The following is a 17647-nucleotide window of genomic DNA, read 5'->3' as shown; positions in this document are numbered from 1 at the left end:
TTAAAATGCCTTAACATGGAATAAAAAAAGATTTATTTTGATGTTTAATCCTGAAGCTTTTTTAATTATCGATTTATGTGCATAAAAATACGTAAACACGCGCCTGTGTATACAACCAAAGCTTGCAGAAAATTTTTGTTAATTATTATTATAAACTTAATTTTGTGCATATCAGTTGGTCGGTGGTATAGAATATTTTAAAATATTCTCTATTGAAGAGTGTACATAATATACATACATATCTATGTATATTTATTGTATATATGTACGTGCACACTTATATATATTTACATTATAGTTTTTACTATATTAAAAACAACTTTAATACGATATTGGTAAAACTACAATATAATTATAGGAGTGTTTATTAATGTGTAATATTTAATAATATATTATACATTGTTACGTATATTGAAACAATTGACTTTTTATAAATAATTTAATAAATCTATAAAGTAAATTTACATGTGTACGTATACAAGAAGTATAACTCTCGATAATAGAGATACCTACTAGATATTTTCGCATTTTAATATAAGGTGTATAAGATGTCGAGATATGAATTTGCGTCTGTGTTTCTCATCATAAAAAAGATATTTGAAAAATTTTAATAACATTTTTTAACTAATAGTTTCATTAAATTTTTTACAAATTGAACAAAAAACTAAAAATATAAGTAAGAGTGAAAGAGAGGATAATTATATGGTAAAATTCATAACTAGCTTATCTGGAGCATTTGTCTAAAAGCGATAATTAGCAAGCGATAATTAGTCTATAATAAAACTTTTAAATGAAATTACTACATGAAAACTAAATGAAATTACTATATGAATAATTAAAATGACATTAATATAAAAGAAATTTAAATGATACTCTTCTTTCAAATATATAATTCTTATAGCGAATTGATTGGATGCATTCAGTACGCACTGAATTCGGTGCACATTAAAGCCATCGTACACAAATTAACGTAAAAATCTGTTTAATGTAAATATAAAAACGGATTAAATCATGAAATCCTCAATACATTTTATTGTGCTATTAAGTAAAATCTGCGTTTTATAATTCGAAATATTTGCATTTTACTTTTACACAGATTGAATCAGTGTATAACGTACGGCTTTAATATACATTAATACGCACTAGTGCGTCCATCGATTTCGTTATTAGATTGTTTCAATAATTATATAATAGTTTTAATTAGTCAAAAATTAAAATTTATATTGCAATAGTATATAAGAAATCGCCTCTTAAGGATAAGAGAGGTCTGACGTCTCACTTACGGAGAGCTACTCGATTGAGCTTAACAGTACCATCTTTTATTCATTGTGGTTGCTCGCTGTGTAGCTTGACGACTGCGTGAGCGGAGTTTATACGCGCGCTAGTTAAAGTTCTAACAGCCTGCGGTCTGCGAATCGATCTGTTGAATCTTCTCCCTCGACTGGCCGCACGCGCGAAAAGAAGCTGCCCTTTGTTAACATTACTTTTGTTGCGGTCAGAACTAACCTTAAGTTAAGTTAAGACCGTTTCGTGAAGGCAAAACGAAATTATTAGATCTGCTATGAAATTTTCTCACATCGTCATATATAAAAAAAAATCACCTCGTTAGATTATACGAGTTACGCTACATGTCAATATAAAATTGATTGAAAGATTGAAAAGAGAAAATATCGAATATATGTAGGTAAAAAATAAATATTAACAAATATTTAAAATCTTTTTTATTAGAACATACTTTTTAACGTGACTTTTGTACACGGATAATAGTATATCCGCAGTATGATACCAGTAATGTTATGAGGGAAACGTAATAATACTTTGAATAACAATTAAATGTAAATTAGTTAGCACTGTTAAAAGTAGGTATTACATCTTATTTCAATATTTTTAGTTTATTGAGCTATATTATACTCTCTCTAACTGGAAGAAAAGATACTTAGATCGGCATTTAATCAGAATTATTTAGAATACTTAAAATTTGTTAATATAGCTTCTCTTTTCGAATTACGTAAAAAAAGATGCTGTGACTTGATCGTTTTTCTCATTTCCCAAGATATAAAAATCCATCTCGTGCTTATAACGTTGTGTTTTATAGAGACGACTTTAAGTCAACTTACGGATCGAGTCTTCTTAATCTGAATATTGTATAGCGTCCGCAAAGAAGGTCTTCGATTTTTTCCTTATTATTTCTTGAATTATTAAAGAAGAGTATACGATATACCCTAGTATTGAATCAGATAAATTTAAAATCGACGTAATTCATTTAAATTTACTCATTTTGCACATTCAAAACGCAATTTTGATTACGTTGACTAATGCAATTACGTATGTCGAATGAGATTTGTAATATTAAAGTAATATTAAAGTAGAGTAATATCATAGAAAATTGATAAGAATGAAATCAGTACGTTTAATGGCATTTCATTAATAATTCACTGCACTGTTAAATCTGTAGTATCAAAAATTTAATCTAATTTAAGTCACCATTGCTCCTTCTCAATACATCGTTACTTTATATTTTAAAATAATGGTTAGATTTGAATCTATATAATGTAAAATATAGATTTCACAGGGTGATCATGATTAATTAATAATCTTAGCCCAGTTCGCTAAATTATATTAATGACCGCCATTTTTATGCGGACATCATTTTACAAGTTTAATATACGTAATTAAAATATTGAAATAAAATAATATTATTTGATAACCGAAGGAAAATATCCGCGTTGGATGTAAAGACACGAATTCACTTTCGTCCCGCAGCGAAAAAGTTACAAAAAAAAGTACGCGTTTTAGTGATTCAACAGAACCGCACGAATCCGCGGCGTCGCGATGCAAATTGCGCTCTAATAAATGCAGATCGATGTTTCCGTTGGCAGGAAGGGAAAGGGTCCGGGTATAAGTGCGCGCTTAAGTCGTGCCGCGCCTTAATCGTTTCTGATAGACCATAGTAACTAGCGGGAGAACCTAATTGTGTAGGAGAGAAAAAAGTAATACCGTTCGTTCACTGGTTCTATCTGCGGAATAGAAATATCAGGAACATCTGTGCGCAAACGCACGTATACCTATAGTTATCCATGTAGATATCGTCCGTATATGCATACGAATGCTTCCGTTCATTCTTCAGCTTACCCTTTCGACAAAATTGCGTGCATCGCTGTAATAACTGTTCCGGTGGTTATGTCGACAAGATAAATATTAAGGAATAAACGCATCGGTTGACAAGTCACGGCTAGCGGTTGCCGGCTAAGGCAAAAGGAAAGTCTTCCCCCGGGCTGTTGACTCGACTTTCTTCTTCGAGGGTCTTCGCGACCCAGGTCTGATCCTCTCCTTCGCCGATGTGTGGCAAGGAGACGACAGCCAGCGCTGTCACGCGATTCACTTTATCGTACCGCTTTGAACCACCCTCCACTGAAACATTTCTCATTTGCATCGGAAACGGGTACGCGCCGCGTACGAGCAATCGCACCCTTAAGGTGCCCTAAGAACCGGCAACAGGCCGAACGAGGAAAGAAATCTGATCGGATGGATTGGTTGCATGCGGAGTATAGAGGAAGAAAAGTCTGATTACGTCATTGCAATCTCCAACGTATTTCTCGGTAGGATCGCGAAAAGTTTTCTCCTTGAATTTCCGAGATTGATTCAACCTAGTGTATAACATACAATCGGTAACCCATGATCGTTCGCGACACGAAAGAAAAAAATAAAGAGCGCGGAAAATGACGCATCTTATATATTATAGATTCTTATGAATACATTTACTATAAGAAACGGCGTGCCACGTGATAAGTGATAAGAGGCTTTTATAAAAGTAGATAAGTTATCGTAGTATATATGCAAAGTATACTTATAGGTAATATGTAATGCACGCGCAAAAATAATTCTCTGCTTGATATGCGAATATGCTTTTTTAGAAAAATTTAGTCGCTCTTTGTTCAATAAATGAATCAATATGAGAAAAAGAGAATGGTCTGAATTAACTTTTATTTAACAATTGATTGCATAAAGCAGTTGTGTGTATGAAATTACAATATGTTCAATTCGAAATATAATTCATAACATATATCTACAAAATAAAATACCCAGCTTGAAAACGCTGCAATTTGATTGGGCAAAAAAAAAACGGTTCTGCACAAAAGCATTACTTAACTTTTAAATTGCCGACAAATAGTCCGAATCCATCAGATAGCATCGAATTATTAATCCGCATTCTAAAGCACATTCCGCTGTTTTCGAGCTAAATTTATTTTAAAATTGCGTTAGCCAATTTTAAATCACGTTTAAATTATAATATTACACTGAAATGTTTAATTATGACGTCGCACGAATGAAAAGATTGTGGTCGAGGAAGAAATACACGAACTTAAACTAATTTTGTTTTACAGATAAATGAAAAATTTATATTACAGATTATACTTAAAAATAAATCAACATGCATGTTTTATACAATCAGTTTGTCAAATGAAAGATAGTTCAGACAGTTATCGTTTTCACATATTAAATTTATTTGAACAAAATGACTAAATTTTTTCTCGAATAAAGTATATTTATATATCAATTAATTTACGTAGAAATTTGATAAGATTCGCATAACGAAATTATATTTATATTTATAAAGATTATTTTTCTTATAAATTCACTCTATATTTCTGATGATTATTTTTCTTAGAATTCTTTTAAATTTTATTTTAGCCCTAAGAACAAATTAACATCGCGTTTGATTAAATTTATCAACAGATTTGAGAGATAATATAATCTGATGTGTGTGTGCGTGCGTGCGTGCGTGTTGTGTGTGTGTGTGCAGGTATATATTGAGTAATGAGTTTCTATCATCCGTGTTTCTACTTTCACTGGCGTTATTCATTTCATTCATTGCCAGCAGTAGAGATAAAATGAAAAGTTTAATAACTGATCCAAATAATGTGACGCCCGTGAAGGATTACGTGAAAGAAAATTCGCTCTAATATGAATCCATTATTTTTGTCGTGATGAAGCTGATAAATGTAGTCTGAAGACAAAGTGATTCTTAATGTGAATCGGAGTTACACGACAATTGAGTTTTCTCATTTTGTAACAGTCGTTGGCAAATCTAAGTAACATTCAATTTCACTTGGTTGTTTAGTAATAGAACGCAAGAGAAATAACATGGTGAGATTCAAAACGCTGGTGGAAAGGGACATAAAGGTTCTTGTTCTTCCTTATTAAGTGAAACATTAGTAAACATTATATTTGATATATTATTTCATGTAATGAACTTTACATTATTCTTTCTTTTTCCTTCTCTCTTTTTCTCATCATTTTATTCGCATTTCGTTCGATGTTGACGTGTGGACTTTTACTAAAATTACGCTTGCCTGCCTGCCTGCCTGCCTGGCTGCCATTTAAATCAAATCTATGGCAAACTGAACGCTGTCCGCTGAAAATTGAGTAATGTTCACGCCTGCAAACGAATGGCGCGCGCAATTTCATTTCTCCGCAAAACTCTTGCGCGAATTTCTGCACTTTCGATTAGTTAAACGCTGCGCCTGTTAGTGCATCTGGCACAGATATACGCTTCAAAAATTCGCCTGGATACAAAAATAAAATAAAATGTAATAAAATTATTTTGTCTAAGCCGTTCGTTCATGCGGCTAGTGAGAAAAGGTCGACCATACCGGTTCAGTGCAAAACGTTCTCTTTGCTGTGGATCAAGTTAAATAAATTTCATTAGAAAAATACGCCTTTCAGTTATATCACTTTTATAGTTTTCAAGCGTACAGCGTTTTTTGTATATATATATATGTGTGTGTGTGTATATGTCTTTAGTTCTTTAGAAAAGAAAATATCCAGATATCCTCGTGCTCGACCGCGTGCAGTACGCTGGAATCAGCCGTTATATTTCGCACGATTCTTTGTTGCGGATAAACAGTGTATTTTTCACATATTCGACCCTCCTCGGCGTGAACAGTACTCTCAACAGCTCACTGCGTATATCGTGCCCGATGTGCTTCTCTCTGAATCGCTATGCAAACATACAACGTACGCTGTGTAAACGAGGCATGGATTCTCCAATTGCGAGAGCGAGATTCCTTTTGCATTGTTGTTTTGAGTGAGTTTTCGTGTCATACCGTTTCTTTTAATTTAGCATTCGCATTCGTTGCTTCCACTTAACTGTAAGTTCTTGGCAAAATTTGAGCAAAATAAATAAACTTTGAAGCGCTTACGGATATATATATCGCAGATGTATGTATTGCTGATTTTTTACTTGATATGCGAAAGTGAGGAAATTTTTCCTTTTTTTTTTTTATAAAATATGAGAACAAGTAAAAGAGATATGTATCTATAATACTATTAACTGGCAAATTTATTCTTGTATTGAAATAGAACACAAAATAAAATTTTTGTTTTATAAATACTTTTTTGTTATCCGCAACGTACGTAATAAAAAAATTATAGTGCAATGTTGTACTAATGCTAGTACAGTGTCGATTTGTTATTTATAATAGAAAAATATTCAAACACATGTATTTCTGATACATTCGACGTAAAACATAGACTATAAATAAAACTCGAAGCTGTCATGTTTTGCACTGTAGCAAAATTCCATCCATCATCGTGTACTCGAAATTAAAATTTTTTTTTTATTTCGTTATACATCTGTTCGACAGATTTTTTCAACACAATCACCGAAGATAAACTAGTAACACAACAATTAACAAGATTAATAATTATTATGTCTTCTAGATCTGTTATGCAGCTTATAGATGTTATTACGTAAAGTAATATTACTCAGCATAACGCTGCTAAACCTAACCCATCGATCAGTCTATTTTACGTCGCAACGACATTAAGTTGACAAACACGATGAACTACTTTAATATTACCTGTCTCGCGTGCACGTGATAGGTATCGCGAAGACGATCACTTTACCTAATATGAACCAATCAAGAAACACTTGGAATAATAACAGATATTTCCCTGGAGATGTATCAAAAGAATGTTGCATCTCCGAGCACGTGAACTTATTCATAATATGAGTCGATACATATTGGTAGAACCGAAAACCGTACTTTATCATGATAATCCAGAAGGAAATTGATTTATTAATGGAAAGCATAAAATCTCAGCTCATATAACGTCGCTCATATAACAGAGATTTAAAGTATAAATTGCAGATGTAAAGAAAACAGATGTATCTTTGAGTACATTGAAAAGGATTTAAAATTTTTCATATCAAATTCTTATTACATAGAAATAAGAGAAAATGGAGAAACTATGTGGACATCAAGAGAAAATTTAAATAAAACCGACGATTATTTATTAATTAATAAAAGTCTTTATTTTAAAGATATACTGCAATTATTTGGCTTTAAATGCAATAATTAACACATTTATATATTTTATTAATAAAAACTATAATTTTAAACAAAAAATAAAACTCTTGTCGCCACGCCGAGCAATGTCGTTTTTTGTTTTTGGTTTAAAATTATAGTTTATATTAGTAATAGGTATTTAAATGTTAATTATTGTCGTTAAAGTCAATATCCTTTGAATAAAGATGTCTATAATTCATAAATAATCATCGGCTTTATATTTAACTTTTCCCTCTATTCACAATTCTTCCATCTTCCTCACAAAATCATTGAAATCATGTAATGGTACTTTAAATGACGTTCTGTGATCACGTACGATTATAGTATGATATTAAATGTCAGAAGTGCAATATCCAATTAAACATTGTATTTTTATAGATTAGTTACAAGGACTTAGTCATAGTTTCTTTATATTAATAAAGTTGGCTACTCTTTATATATATATATATAAAAAGCACGCCACACTTTAATCTTCTCTTTTTGTTAGGTCAAAGATATTCTGTTTTGTAGCTTCATTCTTTTAGCTTTGTCTTTCAATAAGACAAGTAACTGACTGCTATAAAAGGTTTCATACTTTTTACTCTTGAAATTCTTCATGCCTACAAACGTGGTTAATGGAGGTGCGAGCCTCCACACAATAATATTAACACTATGAAGCGTATGTCCGACTATTACTGGATGCGAGAAATGAGAGAAGTTTTCTCTACTCTGATATACTGCAATAATATTGTTCACGTTTATCCCGTGTTCGCAATCCGCCCATTCTCTCCTCATTGAATTCATACGGATTATTTCGTAACTGTGTGGTATGTGTATTATAAAATAGAAAGAATTGATTTTATCTTATTTAATATTATCTAATATTATATGTTATAGACTTAATTATTTCACATGTTCTATTACAATTCAAATTTGAATCAAACTACATAACCAATAGGTATTTATTGAAGCAAAATATAGAGATTTATAATGACAAAGGTGATAAAATCGCCATCGCTATATCAAGGGTCACAGTCAGCGATAGTTTTTATTATTAGAGTTATCCTAAAAGTGAACACGTCATCGTCCGTTCATATCATATGTATTATTCATCGTGGTACTCATGTACGAGCGAGTGGCCTGGTCTCGTCACGAGCATCTACTCTCATCGCGCTAACTGAATCTCACGCCACCGAGAGTGGATTATAATCGGACGTCGATATTTCCTTGTCTCGTGCGGATGTTCTCGCGGTTCCGCATATGCATACATATTTATAACGAGACTCGGTTGCGTTTAAACAGCAGCACATTCATATAGCATGCATTCTTTGATCCGCGCACGTATCCCGCGTTACAGGCCGCGTCGCGCCGTCCAATCAGCGACGACAGATATATAATATTTTGCACGCTTCGGGCATTTTGCGAGAATGAGGAGAGAGGAGAGAGAGAGAGAGAGAGAGAGAGAGAGAGAGAGAGAGAGAGAGAGAGAGAGAGAGAGAGAGAGTCCTCTGTCTCTTGTCGCACTGCACCACCTTTTTCCTCCGCGAAAAACGCCGACGCAACGAAGTCACGTACGTGGCTTAACGAACGCACCGTATTCCGGCGCATGGTGCGGTTATATATATTCGCCCGCTCGGTTATTTCCCTTTCTCAAATCAGATTGTATAACTCGCGATGTATCTTTCATCCCTTCACTCTGTGCGCGCATTACGTGCACAATCTGCGCGCGAGCTGACAACACGCCGATCGCGTCTGAAAATTATTGGTTTGATTCGTTTCGCGAAGCGGATTGCAGAACGATTCTCATTTCCGGCGTATCTTACTGATAACCGTTTGCAATAACGCGCGTACGTCGATCGTTATCGATCGATCCGCGGGATTACTCGCGTGGGGCGTGAAAGCCGATTTGAACCACGACAAAAAAATAAAAAAAGTTTATAGAGGGAAGAGCTAGGAAAGAGAGTGAGTTGGTCGAGGAGAGAGAGAGAAAGAGAGAGCGGAGTCCTCGAATCCGATGTGTAGTGAAAGGTGTCGTTATGGTTATAACAACTTCAAGAAAACCCCACGACGAATGTTTTGACCCTTTCGTATCCTTGTTACCACTGTCTTCCCTATCGGCGAGTGGTTCGCTGTTCGTCTCCTCTCGAAGTCGCTGCTTCCACGAGAAAAGATCTGACCCGTGAGGGGAAGAAAAGATACGTGACCGAAAGAAGCGTGACCGGTCGGGTGTATGAAGGAAGACGGAAAAGGAAAGGAACGAAGAAGTGGTCGAGGAAAACTCGGTAGAAAAGAGCCCCCAATAGACGACCTCGATGGGTCAGCCAGCGTGGAGAGCGAGGACAAACGACATCAGAGATAAGCTATCTCGTGCAGCGCTTTATCGTCGGGGAGACGGTTAATGAGGGTCCACTGATAGATGATCATTTTCGAACGCGTAGTCGCGATCACGAAGTTGCATTTAAACCGATTTTCTTGAGAATGGTTTTCTCGCTGGCGTAACAAGACCAGATATAAAGGGATTGGAACAGAAAAGTCGGATTTAAAAGAGAATATCTCTCCGAGATGAATATACATGTCTGAAATTCTTCATTCAATGAGATATCTACATACACATGTTGTAAAAAGAAAAGTGTGTCTAATGTTTGTAAAAGAAATGTATTTTTCGTTTATTATATGATATAAAAATAACACACGCCGAAAATTAAATTACTTAGACCGCACTATATGCTTTCTTTCTCTCATAATTGTGAAATAAATGTATGATTTGTAATAACCGTTGCTACATAGCTATATTAAATACGAAATATTGCGTGCGCGTAGAATAAAGCTTTGCAAGGTTAGTATTTCGTGCGTGGGTGGGAGATGGATAAATTGTGGTGTTCCGTTCAGACGTACTTACATCCAAGAGTGAAAAATCTTTTAAAACTACCAGCAGACCAGGCTAATTTTCTGCGTTACGCTTGAAACATGGTGCAACGGCGGTTACATTATTAATTTCTGTACGGCGTTACATTGCAACACGCACCGCCGCTGCTTCAGTTGGATTCAGGTTGCAACCACCGGGTTATATTGCAGCATAACGTAAAAGCCACGTTTGTGATTTAGCTTGGCGGTATCGAATGTGGTAATTATTAAAATAAAGCCAGGAGCTCTTGGGAATTTCATCATGGTGTGCAAAAGCGACATCATAATAAAGCTCGAAGTGACATAGTGTTCCACTTTATTTCACAATGAAGTGATTTCAATTTTGCAGAACTACCTCTATGACGGTATTTATACTATGCAAAAAACGACTTTAAATTATTTTTAACAACTATGGTATGCGCATCTACATTTTTAATTCTAAAAGTTTTTTTTAAGCGAGAATGGTTTTGCCTAATGTAATTATATCATACACTCTAATGAAATTATTATTAAACCCATGTTCTTTTACCAAAGAAAGAGAAATTACTAAGCAACACGTACGATATAAAATAATGTAAATTTTATAATTTCTGAAAATTTTATGTAAATTATTTTATGTAAAATTTTCTAAATCCCTTTTAACTTTCATCTCTAATATTAACAATCATTCAATATATAATCATCGCTTCTGCGATACCGTAATTTCTTTGAAATTATTCAATTTTTAATGTAAATTCTAGATTTCATTTAAATTTAAATTTAAGAATTTTAAAAAACTTTCCAATTTTTTTTCTTTTGAGATATTTAAATCGTTGCATGTTGTTCGTATTAAGATATGCATATCGCGATCAAATGTCTGTACGATACACTTCTACCATAATCATAAACGTAACAATTTGAGGGTAATCTAAACTTTTGCCAGTGTATAATCCCGCGGTCGCTACTTTCTTTTACTGAGAATTGAAAAGTTTACAAAGAAAAAACATCCAACTCGTCGTTTCGATATAAGAGTTCGACAGCAGAATAACTGCGCATTCAAGAGTTCTAGCAGCTCCGTGTATGCCTGTTATCAAATTCTAAAGTCGTTCGAACAGAATTGTCTTGCTCGTGCAGCAATATTGTGCGACCTCCTTCTGAACGTGTCGACGTAAACTTTACGTCTATATGTACTTATCACATTTATTAATAATAATATTTTATAATATTTATTAAAAAATTATATAAGAATTATATAGACGAATATAATGTTTAGTATGGGTTATATTTTTTAATTTTATATATTTTGATTTTTTATTATTATTTGTGTGAATTATAAAAATGTGTTATATTGTGTTACATTTTTGTTAGTGGGAATTTGAGAACGACTTATCGAGACGCAATTGTGCCCGGGAGAAAAATACGCACGGTCGTAAATTATACTCTCGGCACTTTCGTAAGGTTGGGAATGATGGAGGGAAGAAGGGTGTAATATATCCTCATTATTGGACCTGCGTTTCGCGCGCATCACAGCGCCATTTGGGGGTTAGCCAGTGGTCTCGCGCAAAACCTTAAAGAATTACAGTATTTTCGCTTAAATTTTAAGATCTTGATTAAGAAAGTTGCATTTGCGTACTCTGAAAATTTAATGTCAGCAAAATAAATTAAAATCAATTTGGGAATCCAAATTATGATGAATGGAAGCTGAAACGGCATTAAATTTTGAATAAGTATTTGCATTCATTGCAAAAACTGTTACATTTTGTGTTTCAATGCATAGCTTAAGATATTATATTTGCAGATATAATAACTAGAAGTATCTTATTCTCTCATTAGAATCTTATTCTATGTAATTATTATGCTAGCACTTTTGAAAAAATAATACCTACACGTTTCTTTTCTTTGACTACACAGAACATTTTTTGCGATTATGTTATTTGCAATAAGGTAAAAAACAAAAATTACACAATTTACGGTTTATTTATAGATGAAAATGCATTTTAAAATCTTTCCTCAGGTAATAAAGCGACTTTTGTAAAATATATTTTATAAAAATTTTAATTTAACCTAAAATTAAAATTTAGTAGATTTCATTTAAATAAGTTAAAAAGAATTATTTTCATCTTGCTCTATAATAATATTATTGATTACAAGATAAAAGATAAATCAAGCAAAAGATAAAATTGAAATATTACTTGAATGAATTAAGCACATTAATAGAGAATAAACGTTTTTAAGAATGGATTCAAAGGTAAATTATATTTTAAAGAAATATTCTTTAAATATTTATTTAAAAATATTTAAATATTTATTTAATTGGCTTTATGAAAATATTTGAAATAACTTAAAGTTATAAATGATACATTTGATGCCAGTTATTTTCATATTCCGATATATACATTGTCAGTACTAAAAATTTATAGTGTGGCCACGCGTTGTAATATAAGATTTATGGATAATGTATATTTGAAAATTATTTGACTTTAATACATATTATATTATATATATATATCGTTGGCTCGTAGCTTTTGTTATTTTGTAATTTTGGATTTGTTGAGTCTTTATTACAGCAGTTGATTTATAGTTTGTGTTACGTATATATTACATCTGTTAAATCTATAGTGTGTTAAATTTAACCTAATGTGAGTCGCCACTGCTCCTACTAAATATATCGTTATTTTTTACTAAAATGATAATTAAATTTGACACTATATAATGTTAAATTAATACTGTATAGTGTCAAATATAACCATTATTTTAGTAAAAAATAACGATATTATTGAGTAGGAGCAGTGGCGACTCACATTAAGTTAATTTGACCCTATAAAATTTAACAGTATGTGTATGATAGTATTACATATGATTTTATTTTATAAATATAATGTTATAAATGCGTGCTGTCCAATTTAACCGGTAATAACACATATCGAGGCAAGCTTTGCCTGCATGCTCAGACATAGTTCCGGTTAGTGAAAATGCGCTCAGATTGCAAATCATTGATGAAGGAAGTTTTGCTATAACTAAGAAATTCCACCGTCGTGGAATTCAAGATCATTACAGGTCGCGAGACACGCAATCGCGAATTCCGCATAAATAATCCAGCACTTTCGGAATTCGGTGGGACATAAATCATGCAAATAAACCGTTCGGATGTGATAAATATTGCACTCTTGTAATCCGCTCGTTTCTCCTGCCGCACGATTGATTACTAGCAGATAAATCCAGGCCGCACATTAAGCCGGAACCACACGATGCGGCAGCGGCACCGCGGTACCGATGGCGGAGCTCGAGGCGGACTTTGCACGAGTAATAAAAGCGCTAGGGTCTTAGGTGGGCGAGAACGACGACGAGCGCTTTTTCAAACTTCCCCGCTCATCTATCTGAAGCTGGAAAGTTGCCGCGCAAACGACGGCGCTGCGACGATTTTGCGGCTATACCCCTTCCTTCTCGACGTCGCGCCATTCTGCGGTCCAACTCCTCTGTCTGTTACCTCTATCTATCTAACTCTGGCGCGCATATCAGACGTGATGACTTCAAAAGAAAACTCGACATGGAAAAAAAAAATTCCGTCTTCCTCCTGCGATATCTCGCGCAAAGCCAGTTAAACGAGACAGCGAAGACTGCGAGTAATACTGGCTGACAGTCGTCCACCACGCGAAGATTGGCGCTATTGAATTCATCGACTCATTTCGATTAAGCAGATTCTTACCGCGACTAACTGTGAATTGTGATGATTAAATTACTTGTTCGATCATGATCTATTAAAAATTTGCGTAACTTATTCTATCGCGTTAGTCTGATTGCCATGATATGACTTTTTTTCAAACTTTTTACGCCAAGAAATCTAAGATTTTTATTGAAAACCTGAAGAAAGATTTTAATCGCAATATTAAATGATGATTTAATGAAGATCTCTCACCAACGCGTTGCAGTTTATCTAGGGAAATTAAGCGTAATAAATAAATTAGATATATAAAGCAGAACTCTAGGAAATACCGAGAGTATACAAGGAAATACATTTCAGACACAAAACGTTATTGTTGAACGTATAATTTCGTTCAATCTCGTTTATTAATTGACATATAGGGTATTTTAGAAACGTGCCGCTAGCAACTAGAACTGAATTTATGATGATGTACCTATTGCAAGTTATATTGATGACACAGTTCGCAACTTACAATTATATACAATTGCGTTTGTAACATTATAATGTTGTTCAACAGCCTACGCCACAACTTTAGAGAAAATGTATTTGAGTTAGAAGAGAGATAGAATTTTCAATTACTAGTCATAGTACAATAAAAAAGAAATTACAATTTAATATTGTATTTCTTTTTTCATAGTAATATTACTAATTTGACGTAAGAAAATTGAACATATGCTTGTATATACAGAATTTTTTTATTTATAGTAAAACTTTTCCACGTATTTTGAAAAAATTTTGCACAGCTACATACTCTTGAATTATTTTACATATTATTAATTAAATATTGAAGATGCACTGGTAATCGCAATAAAATGAAACTATTACTTTTTTTTACCCAAATTCTAAAACTTCTTTAAGCTTCTTATGGTAATATCTGACTTTAGTTAAACTTTGCATCTTATCTTATAGTACATAATCCTACTTAGCATACCACCGCTAGACGATTCAATTTAGACAATCTCTGATTATCGGGATTATTGTATCAAGGGATTAATATATCTATTTTCTGCCTACTTGCAATTCGTAGAAATAATGCATAAGTTACAAGAATAATGATTTTTCCCCTCTCTCTTTCACGAAATATTAATAAAATGTTAATAAGGTTTAGATTTTTAATCAAGATTCTCAATGACAATACATTTTTTTTGCAACTTAAATTTAAATTATTCAAATTATATAAATTATAATAATTTTAACATTACATAGGTTGCTGTTTATTTCAAGTAGAATGTGTATTTACTAAATAATATTCATAAGATTCATATTCAATGTTCACGGTAAAATCAGAGCATTTCCATTTGATGAAAACTCCTTGGCTTTCATGGCGCGATTTATTACGTCACGCGACTACACGTACGTTACAATTGTTATTCCAGTGGATTTATTTCCCTCCGTTTTACATGTCACAATCGTAAAACGTGGCCGTTAAACGTTACTCGTGTTTCGTTGTGGCAGGATCGGATCAAGAAACCGTCTTGAAATCCAAATGAAATTCGGTACTTGTTGAAAACGGCTTTCACAGTTAAAATAGCTAATTTTGATAGATTATAAATATATTTTAATACAGATTATATATTATATTTTAAGTAAAAATTTATTTGTATAGGGTAAACTCGGATATGATGGCCATAGTTTTTCAAAATGCAAAAAACATACATTTGTTCTTGTTATTTTTTAACAATATTTGGGATATTACTTTCACTGAAACTTAAAGTAACAACTACTATCGAAATTAAAGAGAAAATACTTAACACAACTTCAATTTTATCAAAATATTACAAAGTATGCATTGGCCTTATCTTATCTGATTTTTAAGGAAAAGATGGCCGATATTAAGAAAGATAGCCATAGTATTTATAAATAAATAGTGAAAATAAAGGTATTAATTATAGGTCACATTGCAATTTACGTATCTTTATTCTGTATGTAATGTTGATTATGGCAGCTTAACTGTAATTTATTAGACATTATAACAGTTTTTAGCAGACACGTACAAAACTTTGCAGATAGTCGAAAGAAAAAATATTAGATAATATTTATAATATTGTTATTTTGAACAGTGTACTCATATGAACTACTGTAAATATTGATTATTTTTAAGAATGACTATAAAAATGCACTATTTATCAATTATTGGAGAAATTATGGCCTATGGCCATCTTTTCCGTATGGCCATAATACCCTAGTTTATCCTATTAATAATAAAGAGTTAAAAAAGAAACGAGATTACTTAATTATGTCGTAATTTTTGAGATGGGTTTGTGCAACCTGGATAATGTTCTTATTAGAATGAATCTATTGTGCGAGGTAGATGCCGCGAATTCTGTTTGAACTTAAATTCATGGAGCGAAAAGATTATAATGGCTTTATGGATATCCGTACACACAGTGGCGTGTGCCATCAGGGAACATGATGAATCGCGTCTTTATCACCGCCGCGTTCCCTTTACAAGCCCCCGAGCGCGTGTCAATAATAGCCTTTATTCGCAATTTACCCAGTTACTCTTATAATTTCCTCATTTCCATTTCACGGAGATGGTCGCTCCTTTTGCTAAGAAGCTTCTGAGTACCTCGGCCCGCGGGCATTAATATTCAACGGTTTCAGTTATGAAAGTAAAGTGAAAAAGTAACGTCCCCTCGTCTTCTCGCGGATTCCCACCATGCTTCCTTTTCCCTGTCGTTCTTCTTCTCACCTCTGACGGTCCATAGCGAAACGGCATATTTAAGTCAATTATACTATTTAGCATTGTAGTCAGATAATGGCATCAGTTGACTCAATTATTTCGTTGAGGAATTTAACGATGCGCCGCACGTTTCGATGGAAGACGAAAAGATAGAAGATGGAAGACATGCGCATGGAATAAAACATTTTTTTGCAAAATAAAGGTATATACCACGTCGCGGAATCGCGCAATCTCTTTCACTGAGATCGTTCTTATAGACTATTTTAAGAAAATTACGAATTACTTCAGAAAACGTATGTATGATGTACATATTATATATTATTTTTATTTATATATATTATCTATATATATATATATATATATTATATATATAACATTAGAAATATTTTATTACATCTCAATGAAATTAGCTTTTTAATCAAAAAGAATTATTTTAATAATTTTATATCTTTTTTTAAATGACAGAAATGCCTAGCAGTGCTCATAATTACTCTTTTTCACAAATTTATGTTATAGGTATGTAATTTTCTAGTCTCTTCTTATCTTTTCTTTTGAGTTAGTAAGAAATAATTATACTTTTCTTTATGAGTTAGTAAGAAATAATTATACTTTCTGTTTCACTGTCTTTTATATATTTATCGAGTAAATATTATGTTTCACAGTCTGGAAAAGAATGACAATTTCTGAAACCAAACGATCCAAACAAATAAACAAATTTTAAGAAATGAAGAAACACAAAGATAAGATAGGTAAAAGATTATGTTTGATTATTACAATATTAACTTCACATTTGAATATATATTTGATTAAAGTTTATAATATTCGTCTTTTTACTGGTATCCGTTAGTTTAATAAAATTATAAATGCGTTGCCATGTTCTTCCGAAAATATATGCATTCTCTTACTCGTTATTTCAACGTAAATGCACTTCGTGTTCGAATCCTTTCCCTTTCCTCTTTCTTTCTCTCTAAGTTTTTTCGCTCTCGATCTCTCTCGCTCATGATAATTTTATTATGGAAAGTATACCAAGCAAGCAAAGGTATACGT

Source organism: Trachymyrmex cornetzi, unplaced genomic scaffold (assembly GCF_001594075.2).
Source record: "Trachymyrmex cornetzi isolate Tcor2-1 unplaced genomic scaffold, Tcor1.1 scaffold266, whole genome shotgun sequence".
Classification (NCBI taxonomy): Eukaryota; Metazoa; Arthropoda; class Insecta; order Hymenoptera; family Formicidae; genus Trachymyrmex; species Trachymyrmex cornetzi.
This window is presented reverse-complemented; position numbering follows the sequence as displayed.